This window comes from Triticum aestivum, chromosome 7A (genome assembly GCF_018294505.1).
Source record: "Triticum aestivum cultivar Chinese Spring chromosome 7A, IWGSC CS RefSeq v2.1, whole genome shotgun sequence".
NCBI classification, from domain to species: domain Eukaryota; kingdom Viridiplantae; phylum Streptophyta; class Magnoliopsida; order Poales; family Poaceae; genus Triticum; species Triticum aestivum.
In genome coordinates this window covers 501,638,759-501,652,284 of record NC_057812.1, presented here as the reverse complement: position 1 = coordinate 501,652,284, position 13,526 = coordinate 501,638,759, and positions in this window count along the sequence as shown.

The window sequence follows — 13,526 nt, the reverse complement described above, 5'->3', positions numbered from 1 at the left end:
GCCCAAGCAGACTGCGACTTCTCTCATCCACAAGCGGGCGAGCCCTGTTAGACCGGGCTTCTAGGCGCGTCACCACGTTGGTGAAGAAGGTCAGGTGATTGGCGTAGTCATCCAAGTGGGGAGGCAGTGCATTCTCGTCACAGATGAAGCCCATGGCGGCATTAGCCCTGCTCCGGAGACCCTAAAGCATGGGGGCATGCTCGCGCTCCAGCGTCCGCCGTTGAAGCACTTCCTCCTGTTTTGCTGCGTGACGGCCTCGGCATCATGAGCCCGCCTCTAAAGAGAAAGCTGCTTGGCGCGGGCGGAGGACAAGTCCGCCTGCGCCGTGACCAGGGCGGCGGCCGTGGCCTCCTGACGCCTCTCCGCCTCATCTGACCTGCGGCGGAGAGTGGCGGTCCTACCTGCTGCCTCAGTTCCCGCAAGCTTAAGCTTAAAAGCGTGCTGACCTTCAAGATCCGCGCGAACCTCGGCCACCCGGCGGTCGACTTCCTCCTGGACTCGGGCCTCGCGAGCCCCGACGGCATTCTCCGCTTGGGCAACTTGACGCTCCCTCGTCTCCAGCTACTCAAGCTCGAGGCTGCGCTCTACGGCTTCCAGAGCCAGCGCCTCCTCACGCTTCCGGACCTCATCTTCCTCGGCAAGCGTCCCCCTTAGTGCCGCTAGGGCGGCCTGGTGCGCCTCCACTTGCTGCTCAAGGGACGCACTCCAGGCATGGAGCTCCCACGCGCGCCTCTACGCAGCCTCATGACGGCGGTCAGCTTCGCGAGCCTCCTCCAGAGCTCGGGAGCAGGCCTCACGGGAGGCCGCAAGGGAGGCCTCGGCCTTCATGTTTTCCAGCTCGCGCTGGTGGCGCCCGAGGTTGATGGCCACTTTTAGCTTGTGCCACTCTTCCGCCAACCGAAGACCCTCGGCCTCAAGGCGCGTGTCAACACACTCAAATTCTTCGCTGAGTCGGTTCATTGCGTCCCTCGCCTCCTGGAAGAGCTCATGATGAACGACGCTCTGCCCGCGCTCGAACTCGAGCACATGGCCCATCTTGCCCTCCACCGCGGGGGCTGTGGGCAATGCCCGGTGTGGCATGCCCCCTCTCAGCAAGGAGCTGTGGGCTGGCGCAGCCTCAGCCGCTAGCCAGCCCTCGCGAGGGGCCCGAGCCGAACAAGGCCCGCTGCTTGGAGAATACCCCAGGGTCAAGGCCAGCCAACTGCCGACCGTGACCAGGGGGAGCCCTTGGCACACCTACTGCGCTCCGAGCGAGGCCGCGAAGGAAGGATGATGAAGGCACGAGCTCGGGGCGCCTTGATGACGGACCAACTCCCACGGCTGACCCCATGTCGTGGGTGGCACCCAAGCCTGTGGCGCTGGAACTTGGCGGCTGTGACGGTACGAGAGGGAGCTGCTTCTCAGGAGATTTCACAGCCTCGACAGAAGGGGTCCTGAGGGAACAATCGTCAGGAAGGGAACACGGCTCACAGAAGATCACCAAAATAAGGTACTTACTCGTCAACGGCGATGTACTTTCGTCGCTTCAACGGCCCAAAGATACCACTGCCACTCAAGGACCCTTTCCTCTTGCGGAGCTCCTCGAAGTCCATGCAAAGACGACCGAAGCGCTGAACGTGGCGGCCAATGCGGGTAATGCCGGAGAGGTGCTCGGGAGGACGACTTCAGGGGTGCCTGACTGCGGAGAATAGTCGGGCGCCATCTCACCGCGACCTCATGAGGCCTCTGGAGTTTCAGCCTCGGGAGTCGCATGCTGCCTTGCCTCAGCAACCGACATCCCAGAATCAAGGGATCCTGAGGACGACGCTTCGGGAGCCCCAGGCGGCGTCCGCACATCAGCACTCGTGCCGCCAGCCTCCGGCGGCGCTCGTCCCCCTGCACCCACATTCGAGGCGAGATCGGTGCCAGTGACGAACAGGGGAACCATGCTGGCAGGGTTCTCACGAGACCCCACCAGGCCGTCCGGACGCAGCCCCCACTTGTCAAAGGAAGGCATGCTCTTCATGAATTCAGCTTTGTTCCCATAGCGATACAGCAGACAGTTCTTGCCAGGCAAGTCGTCCGGCAAGGGGACACCTATCAGGACCTTGAGTACCATTTGACGCGCCCAAGGGGAGCTCGGACTCCTGAAACCTCATGTGGTCCTGACTGCTAAGCAAGGTCCACATCGGGCGAGAATGGCGTTGAAGCGGAGCAACCCGGCGCCTAATAAACTCCCTCACCACCATCGGCGCGGTCACGTCGCGGTCCTTCAGCATCCTTAGCTGGAACTAGACAGGAGCAAGATGGGGTTTTACGAGCCTCTCATGGCCCCAGCCAGAGTGGCGAACGGCAGGCACTGGCGGGGCATGGAGCAGGGGGCTGAGCACACCAGCGTCGACAAATACCCACCGTGTCTGAAACTCGCTCGTGGATGGAGGAAGCTCGAAGTCGATCCTCGTGCCCGCCGTCGCGGCCACGGCCTGGAAGCTCACGCACCCCGAGCTTTGCCAGGGACCGGTCAGATGCAGTGAGAAGAAATGGAGAAGGGCCACAGAAGGAGCGATGCCCACCATGGCCTCGCACACGAAAGCGAAGACGGCAAGGAGAGTGACAGATTGGGGGTCGAGATGCAGCATGTGGATCTGGTAGTGTTCAAGCACTGCATTGAAGAAGGCAGAGAAAGGGGAATCAGGCCTGCCCAAAGGGCGTCGATGAAGATTGGGACCTTGGTGACCGTCCGAGCGATGTGAGCGCGAGACGCTGGCCAAGCCACTGTCTCCCCCACTTGTTGAAGCTGGTGGCGAGCATGGGGCGCACCTTTTCCATGGCCTCGTCGTTGAGCACCAAGGATCCGCCGACTGCAGGCTCGGTGGCTGGAGGCACATTTGGTGGAGACAGTGGCTTCTTCCCCTTGTCGGCTTGTTTCGGCGCCATGGCGATGAAGCAGACGGAGTGCAGGACGAATTAGAGAGGAATGGCAGAGTCTCTAGGAAGCAGAAGGACTGTGGAAGTGAGGCATGGGCGATGGGGAATAACTATGTAGGTTGCGAGGGCCGCATAGCCAGGTGGGTTCAGAGGCAACGTGGGGAAGCGGAGACGCCCACCTCCAATCAACCGCCACGCATCAACCGAGGCCGCAGGCTTTTGGGGCCCGCAGCGCTCCACGCTTGACCCTTTGGCTTCACCTCAAAGCCATGCCCGAGCGTGCCTTGGGCCCGGGGGCTACTGTCGGTGTCCTGGGAATGGGGGTCCCTAGACTTGCCTGCCTGTGGCCCACGACGTGGCTGGGCTGGCAGGTTCGTACATCCCATCTTCATCGACAAGACATTCAAAACCCTCGCGAAGGGCCAAGCCTCGCAGGGCGGACGACGCAAGACCTCCTCAAGAGCGGCCCCGCCAGGCAGGCTCACGAGGGGCAGAGAGATCAAGGCAAGGAAAACCTGGCAAGGCCCTCGTGACGTGATCCATGACGATCGAGACCAGGCAGGCGCGAGCGCACGCAGCGTCCTTGTTTCCTCTTTAGTGCTAAGGGGGCAAGCACAGGCGTGGAGTACCGAGGCATCAAGCAAAGGTTTCCATATTGGTGCAACAAGACCAAGACCAGAAGGACGACAAGGCATAGGTCACCATGGAGCCCAAGACGGCGTCATCACCAGAGCCTTTTGCAGGCGAAGACCACCTTTTGTTAGGATAGCTTGTACAAGTTGTCCCCTTTCGAATTGGTCGTTGTTGGCTCCCTTCCCGCTCAATATTTGGGGAGAGGACCAGGGCCTATAAGTAGAACTAGCCACCTCAATGGGGACGAGGGGAACAGAGGATCGACACCATCACAAGTCGAGATCTGACCTTGGACCGAATCCACCCCACCAAGGCCACACACAAGTTCGCCAAGCACAAGAACACCTCAACCTCAGGAGGCTGTTCTTCCCCTTGTACTGTTCATCATTAGCCGAAGAGGCAATCCACCACCACCACACTGGAGTAGTGTATTACACCACAACGGTGGCCTGAACCAGCATAAATTTTGTGTCTTTCTGTGTTGTGAGTTCGCCGTGTTCATCTGTGAGATCTTAGAGAGCTAGGGCATGGAGCGATAGGGAGAAAGCCTTCGCGTGCACCCCATTGTTCGAACCTTAAGGGTCTGCCGGAACCCCAGATTCGACACTGATGCTCACATCAGATCCCTTGTGGACCACCAGATCCTTTGTTGGATTTTATCCGACAACGCCCTTCATATTCAATAAGCATGTGAGCCTTTCCTCGGATACATAATGCATTTGGTAAATTGTATCATCTGCTTTCTCAAGCATACTCTACTATCAAGCTTGTGTTATTTATTCTTGAAATTTGTGGTATATGATCCTAAGATGCCCGCGAGCCATACTCTTCTATTGTTTCGCCAGATAAAATTTCTACACTACAGTTTCATCAAAAGCAAGAAGTAAAATGAAAGGTCATGCATTGAAGAAGTGGGAGTTGACCTTGAGCCGTTGCGTTCATGCCCATGGACCCGATGTGGAACTTATCACCGAAGCTTCTTGTAATAATAATAATCCCCTTGTTATAAGTTCGTCTTGTATCTATGTTTAATCCTTTTCAACCGTGGTTCCGACCATGATTGTTCTTCTTTGATCCCATTTGTCGAACAAGTTAAAGCACTTGTCTTCTATAGATCAATATGCCTGCCCAACCTCTATTATGATCTTCCTTCGAGTATTGCCCCTGGTATCTTGAGGATATCATGCCATTGCACTACATCTTATGAAACTTTTGATGAAGTACTACCTTTCCCTGTCATTGTCACTTCATGGGTGATGGGTTGTTTGTCACTCGAGAACACCAATAAGTGAATCTATTTCGCACTCCTATTCTATAACTCTTAAGTAATTTTTCGTTGCTTATGAGTTTAATAATCCTTCGAGCCATTCCTAGCCTGATCGACTATATCATTATCCTACTAAATTTTTAACCATGTTACCAATCCTTCTTCCTGGAGCACAATTTTTAGCGATGAGCTAAGTTTATGTCGATCTTCCTCGTCATACCATTTCGCCTTGAAGAGCAAGCCTGATTTCGAGTTTGTATCGTACTCGTGGTTCCAATAACCTCTTGGTTCATCATTCCTTTGACTTGATGTCATCGCTGATCGATTACATCTTCATGAAATCTCTCGACAGTATTTGTCGTGATCATCATCATCATTTTGACTCCTTGTAGTATATCGATCGAATTCATGATGATAAGTACCATCCTTGTCCCTTAGTAATTTGAGTTGCCATCGACAACATCCTTAGCCCCCTTTCATCACAAACTTGCTGATATTATGGATGCAATTTTCTTTCCAGCTTGTATTATGTTCCACCTTGAAGTAGTGATGTCTTTTATGTCAAGGATGTTGTGAGGATTGCTTCACCTCTTAAGAATTCTTGGTATAGTTATACTTCTCACCATCACCATTCGTTCTTGGTTCCCATGTTGATTCCAACAATTGAACTGTGTTGCTTGGATTCCTTCCTTCTAGCAACCCTATTGCTTTGAAGTTAATGGTCGACATTTCATTCTTAGAGCATTGGTTATCGAATCACCATTATAACATCGATCATGCTACCTAAGCCCATATTTTGGGTGCACCTTTCAACGAATGTTTAACTGTGAATGTTTTCCTCGAGCATAACTCATTATATCATTTGATCTGACAAATGTTATCTCCTTGTTCACGTAATTGTGGAAATCCATCTTTTTGGAAATCTTGAGGATTGTCACTGAGACCATCAGCCACCCCTCATTCTCTCCTTGGTTTAATGATGAACTCTTGTTTCGGAACTCTCTTCCATAGTTCATTCCCTGTGAATCTTACGATGTCACCTCGTTAATTTGTGTCACACCTTTTCTTCTCAGGCATCCTGAGTTTGAGGTATCCTCACACCAATCAGATCTGAATCTCGGTTAGATATGATGGTTCGAACACATTTCCAAGAGTTATAACATTGGTCTTTATATGACCCAGTAATGTGATGTCATGCCTAGCACACCTGGCTGGAGGACCTATTGTTATAGTTCTTCCTTTTTAGCAAGGTTAACCATTCTTCCATGAGAGCATAGGAAATCATTCTTCCATGAGGAAATTGTAAGACTTATTCTATAAGTTGTTCATGATGGATCCTTTGTGTTTCCAAAGTGTGATCCTCATTTGATGACCATGTCAATGCTATCTCGAAGCATGTATGTGGTATTACAATTTTCAATAAGAACATTTGAAGCACAATGCTGAAATTTCTTTATCAATTATCCAAACACCATTGTATGGGTAATGCCATGAAATTTCTCTCCCTTTTCCTAAAGGGTTTTCTATGTTATATCATGTCATGAATATCATTCTTTGCTTGTCCTTGGGAAGGATATACCCCTGAAATATGTGTTTAAACACATTTTCCTTTTCATTGTTATGTTTAATCGGATAATCGTATTTTCCTTTCCATTGTTTTGTTTAACCTTTCTTGTAATCTAACTTAGCTGAGCAGTGATAATTCCCTGCTTAGGTAAGCATCTCGCTGTACCACTCTGTCATTAAGATCATGTTACTTTTCTTGATGACATTTCGATAACCACTGATGGACGAGAATCTTGCCTATTGGTCCGCCTCGTTCAATGAGCAGGAAAATGGTTCTCTTCGTCCCTCGCCCTTGGTACCTATGTTGTTACCAACATAACTGATAGGCTATCCTATGACATGCCTTGCTACCATGACCGTGCAAGATGTCAGCGCCCTTTCTACAGTTAACCCACATGATGGGCCCATAACCCACAGTTCCACAGGATCGAAACCTGACTCTTCTGTACATCCTAGTTTCCAAGATTATTCCTCGCGCTTGGCTTCGTTGATAATTCCGTTTTACCCACCATACTTATTGAGATGATCTATTCTGAGACGACTCTTCTGTACCTTCCTTGAGATGATCTATTCTAGTTTTACCCACCATACTTATTGAGTTGCTCTTAACCCCTCTCACACTCCGTTTCAGGCATCGAACGTTTGCCTACCCGCTTGAAAATTCTCATGCCTACTAGCATTTCTCTCGATGTATTTTCTGAGTTCCAACTCGAGAGATACTCATATGTTCATTCATGGGTTAACCCCAGATGAATACCCTCTTAGCATTCTATAGTTGCCGAGCTTCCCTTACCTATTCGTAAGTACGATGGGATTCCCGAAGAAAGGATGACGACTTCATCATGATGACCTAAAGCCAAGAAATGAAGATGTCAACGTAATGGATCGACCTCTTCGAGAAGAGCAACCAAGACTGAGAACACTCGCTAGAATTTCGTAACCAGAACCTTCCCCCTTTACTCCACCTCTTAAAATCTCGGGACGAGATTTCTTGTTGTGGAGTAGAATTGTGACGCCTAGATAATTAAGTTGCAGTGAAACTCTGCTAATGATGCCACGTCACCTCGGTTATTGTTGCTAATCTCGCTTTAGTTCAAAACTGATTCAAATTCAAGTTCAAAATCAAGCAAACAATAAATGTTTTCAAATATTAAATATAAAATGTTCGGAGTGAACCAAATATTGCATAGGTAATTATGGTGGAGAAACCACACCTTTATAAAATGTTTAAATACTATCAAATAAATAAAACAACCGCAAAAACAATTAGTTAAGTACCTTCTATAGTTTATAAAATTTTAAACTATTTTATTTTGGAGTTCAACATTTTGTGGCAGTGGACTTAATTTAAATACCAAGCTGGGTGCTATAATGAAAAAGAAAACAAAACAAAAAAAATAAGAAAAGGAGAAAACCCTCCCCTCCCCGATGGGCCTTGGACCAGCTGGCCACTCCCTATCAGGCCAGTCCACCCGACCCAGGCTGCCCTCCCTTATCCCCCACCCCGATCGACCATAGGGCAACCACCCCACTTCCCCACCAATCCAGATATGGATCGGGATCATCCCCGTCGCCCCGCACGAACCCCCCACTCCTCCTGACCGAGACCCCCACCCGCCCTCGTTCTCCAGCATCGCCAAGCATCCCACGCCCGACCCATTGCCCCGCCGGAGCCCCACCTCACCGGCGTGCCCGCGCTCGAGGAACTGCCGCCTACCGCCATTGCCCCGCCACCTTGCCGCTAGATGGATGCCCCGCCACCTCGCCACTGGATCAACGCCCCGCCGCGTGCCATCGACGCTCGCCTCCCCGACCTCCTCCTCGGCGGACTCCATCGGGCCTCGCCGGCGAACCCCTGCATCGGGGGTGAGCCAAACTCCCCTATCCTCTCTATCTCCCTCACACACGCGTCCCTAGTCCGTCGCCGCGGTCGCTGCACTCCGCGCACGCCCCTGACCATCGCCCTGTACGCGCACAGACCGCGCTCACAGCGGCCTCACCTCGCCCAGCATGCCATCACGCGCGCGTGCAGCCACGCCAAGCCGCACCCGCCGTGTCGCTCCTTCCCGGAGCGCTCGCACCTGCCATGGCCCGCACCGCCGCGGCCTCCCCTGCTGCATCCATCGCCGCCCGCTACTGACTTCCCCTGCCGCTCCCGCTCCGTGCTTTCCACTGCTACTGTCGGCTGCTTCTCGATGCACCATGCCGCATCCCCTCCCCGGCACCTGCTAGCGCCACTAGTCGCAACCACGCGCGCTCGCCGTCCGCCGCTCACCACACCCACCGCCGACCCCACCCCCATGCCCGTCGTCGACCATTGCCCCGCTCCGGCTGCTGCCTCAGCTCCGTGCGCCGCGCACCCACGTCTTCTCTGGGGGTGCTCTGAGGGGAGCACAACCCACCAGGGTGAGCCAGGAGGCCCAGGCGCGCCCTGGTGGGTTGTGCCCACCTCGGGTGCCACTGGAATGCCTCTTTGCTCTATAAATACCCCCAATATTTCAGAAACCCTAGGGGAGTCAGCGAAAATCAATTCCAGCCGCCGCAGAGTCCAGAACCATCAGATCCAATCTAGACACCATCATGGAGGGGTTCACCACTTCCATTGATGCCTCTCTGATGATGCGTGAGTAATTATTTGTAGACCTTCAGGTCCGTAGTTAGTATCTAGATGGCTTTCTCTCTCTTGTTTGATTCTCAATACAATGGTCTCTTGGAGATCCATATGATGTTACTCTTCTTGCGGTGTGTTTGTTGGGATCAGATGAACTTTGAGTTTATGATCAGATCTATCTTTTTATATCCATGAAAGTTATTTGAGTTTCTTTGATCTCTTATATGCATGATTGCTTATAGCCACGAATTTCTTCTCCGATATCGGGTTTTTTGGCCAACTTGATCTATTTATCTTGCAATGGGAAGAGGTGCTTTGTAGTGGGTTCGATCTTACGGTGCTTGGTCCAAGTGACAGAAGGGGAACCGACATGTATGTATCGTTGCTACTAAGGATAAAATGATGGGGTCTATCTCTACATAGATAGATCTTGTCTACATCATGTCATCGTTATTATTGCATTACTCCGTTTCCCCATGAACTTAATACACTAGATGCATGTTGGATAGCGGTCGATGTGTGGAGTAAGAGTAGTAGATGCAGGAAGGAGTCGGTCTACTAATCTTGGACGTGATGCCTATATAATGATCATTGCCTGGATATCGTCATCATTATTTGAAGTTCTATCAATTTCCCGATAGTAATTTGTTGACCCACCTTTGCTATTTTTCTCGAGAGAACCACTAGTGAAACCTATGGCCTCGGGTCTCTTTCTCGTATTATTTGCCTTTGTGATCTACTTTTCCTTGGTTTTATTTTCAGATCTATTAAACCAAAAATACAAAAAATACCTTGCTGTGTTTTATTATTATTTATTTTATTTGGCATTTAATCTATCAATCTACTACGATTTATTTCACGTTCCTTTGCCTATCTTAGGGCGTCGCTACCCGAAAGGGATTGATAACCCCTTTTACACGCCGGGTTGCGAGTATTTGTTATTTGTGTGCAGGTGCTGTTTACGTGTTGTTGCTTGGTGAACCACAAGTATAGGGGATCTATCGTAGTCCTTTCGATAAGTAAGAGTGTCGAACCCAGCGAGGAGCAGAAGGAAATGATAAGTAGTTTTCAGCAAGGTATTCTCTGCAAGCACTGAAATAATAGGTAACAGATAGTTTTGTGATAGGATAATTTGTAACGAGTAACAAGTAACAAAAGTAAATAAAGTGCAGCAAGGTGGCCCAATCCTTTTTGTAGCAAAGGACAAGCCTGGAAAAACTCTTATATGATGTAAAGCGCTCCTGAGGACACATGGGAATATCGTCAAGCTAGGTTTCATCACGTTCATATGATTCGTGTTCGGTACTTTGATAATTTGGTATGTGGGTGGACCGGTGCTTGGGTGCTGACCTTACTTGGACAAGCATCCCACTTATGATTAACCTCTATTACAAGCATCCGCAACTACAACAAAAGTATTAAGGTAAACCTAACCATAGCATGAAACATATGGATCCAAATCAGCCCCTTACGAAGCAACGCATAAACTAGGGTTTAAGCTTCTGTCACTCTAGCAACCCATCATCTACTTATTACTTCCCAATGCCTTCCTCTAGGCCCAAATAACGGTGAAGTGTCATGTGGTCAACGTTCACATAACACCACTAGAGGAGAGACAACATACATCTCATCAAAATATCGAACGAATACCAAATTCACATGACTACTAATAGCAAGACTTCTCCCATGTCCTTAGGAACAAAGATAACTACTCACAAAGCATATTCATGTTCATAATCAGAGGGGTATTAATATGAATATAGAATCTGAACATATGATCTTTCACCAAATAAACCAACTAGCATCAACTACAAGGAGTAATCAACACTACTAGCAACCCACAGGTACCAATCCCGGGCTTAGAGACAATAATTGGATACAAGAGATGAACTAGGGTTTTGAGAGGAGATGGTCCTGGTGAAGATGTTGATGGAGATTGCCCTCTCCCGATGAGAGGAGCATTGGTGATGACGATGGAGATGATTTCCTCCTCCCGGAGGGAAGTTTCCCTGGCAGAACAGCTCCGCCAGAGCCCTAGATTGGTTCCGCCAAGGTTCCACCTCGCGGCGGTGGAGTCTCGTCCGGAAAGATTGCTTATGGTTTTTTCCTCATCGAAAGACTCCATATAGTAGAGGATGGGCATCGGAGGGCCACCAGGGGGCCCACGAGGTCCTGGGCGCGCCCCCACCCTCGTGGGCAGGGTGTGGCCCCCCTGGTGAACTTCTTGCGCTTAGTATTTATTATATATTCTGAAAATGACTTCCGTGAAGTTTCAGGACTTTTGGAGCTGTGCAGAATAGGTCTCTAATATTTGCTCCTTTTCCAGCCCAGAATCCCAGCGGCCGGCATTCTCCCTCTTTATGTACACCTTGCAAAATAAGAGAGAATAGGCATAAGTATTGTGACATAATGTGTAATAATAGCCCATAATGTAATAAATATCGATATAAAAGCATGATGCAAAATGGACGTATCATTGCTTGGTCCTCCTACTGGTTCGATAACCTTGGTTTCATATCTGAGGGAAATACCTATTTCCTCTTTGGGGAAATACTGAAGTAGCTTCAAGCCGCATCATACATCGATGCAAGCTTTGACACCGATCCAGATGACTCTAAGACTTAGTCTGGATACATATTGAAAGTGGGAGCAATTAGCGAGAGTAGCTCTATGCAGAGCACTATAGACATAGAAATTTGAAAAATACATACAGATCTGAATGTGACAGACCCGTTGACTAAACCTCTCTCACAAGCAAAACATGATCACACCTTAGTACTCTTTGGATGTTAATCACATGGCGATGTGAACTAGATTATTGACTCTAGTAAACTCTTTGGGTGTTGGTCACATAACGATGTGAACTATGGGTGTTAATCACATGGCGATGTGAACTAGATTATTGACTCTAGTGCAAGTGGGAGTGAGGGAGTCCTGGATTAGGGGGTCTCCGGACAGCCGGACTATATCCTTTGGCCGAACTGTTGGACTATGAAGATACAAGATTGAAGACTTCGTCTCGTGTCCGGATGGGACTCTACTTGGCATGGAAGGCAGGCTAGGCAATACGGATATGTATATCTCCTCCTTTGTAACCGACCTTGTGTAACCTGCTACCTCTTGAGCTTGCGTTGGATTTCCCCGAAGAGGAAAGGATGATGCAGCAGAGTAGCGTAAGTATTTCCCTCAGTTTTTGAGAACCAAGTTATCAATCCAGTAGGAGGCCACGCTCAAGTCCCTCGTACCTGCACAAAACGATAGCTACTCGCAACCAATGCGATTAGGGGTTGTCAATCCCTTCACGGTCACTTACGAGAGTGAGATCTGATAGATATAATATTTTTGGTATTTTTGGTATAGAGATGCAAAGTGAAAAGTAAAAAGGCAAAGTAAAAAAGCAAAGCAAGATTAAAGTGATGGAGATTGATATGATGAGAATAGACCCGGGGGCCATAGGTTTCACTAGTGGCTTCTCTCAAGAGCATAAGTATTTTACGGTGGGTGAACAAATTACTGTTGAGCAATTGACAGAATTGAGCATAGTTATGAGAATACCTAGGCATGATCATGTATATAGGCATCACGTCCGTGACAAGTAGACCGAAACGATTCTGCATCTACTACTATTACTCCACTCATCGACCGCTCTCCAGCATGCATCTAGAGTATTAAGTTAAAAACAGAGTAACGCTTTAAGCAAGATGACATGATGTAGAGAGATAAATTCATGCAATATGAAATAAACCCAATCTTGTTATCCTCGATGGCAACGATGCAATACGTGCCTTGCTGCCCCTTCTGTCACTGGGAAAGGACACCGCAAGATCGAACCCAAAGCTAAGCACTTCTCCCATGGCAAGAAAACCAATCTAGTAGGGCCAAACCAAACTGATAATTCGAAGAGACTTGCAAAGATAACCAATCATACATAAAAGAATTCAGAGAAGATTCAAATATTATTCATAGATAGACTTGATCATAAACCCACAATTCATCGGTCTCAACAAACACACCGCAAAAAAGAAGAAGATTACATGGAATAGATCTCCACAAGAGAGGGGGAGAACTTTGTATTGAGATCCAAAAAGAGAGAAGAAGCCATCTAGCTAATAACTATGGACCCGAAGGTCTGAGGTAAACTACTCACACTTCATCGAAGAGGCTATGGTGATGTAGAAGCCCTCCGTGATGACGGCCCTCTCCGGCGGAGCTCCGAAACAGGCCCCAAGATGGGATCTCGTGGATACAGAAAGTTGCGGCAGTGGAATTAGGTTTTTGGCTCCGTATCTGTTCGTTTGGGGGTACGTAGGTATATAGAGGACGAAGAAGTACGTCGGTGGAGCTTCGGTGGGCCCACGATGGTGGGGGTGCGCCTGGGGGTATAGGGCGCGCCCCCTACCTCGTGCCCACCTCGAAGCTTCCTTGGCGTCGGGAAGAAAATCACGTTCCAGAAAGGTTTATTCCGTTTGGACTCCGTTTGATATTCCATTTCTTCGAAACACTGAAATAGGCAAAAAAACTGCAATTCTGGGCTGGGCCTCC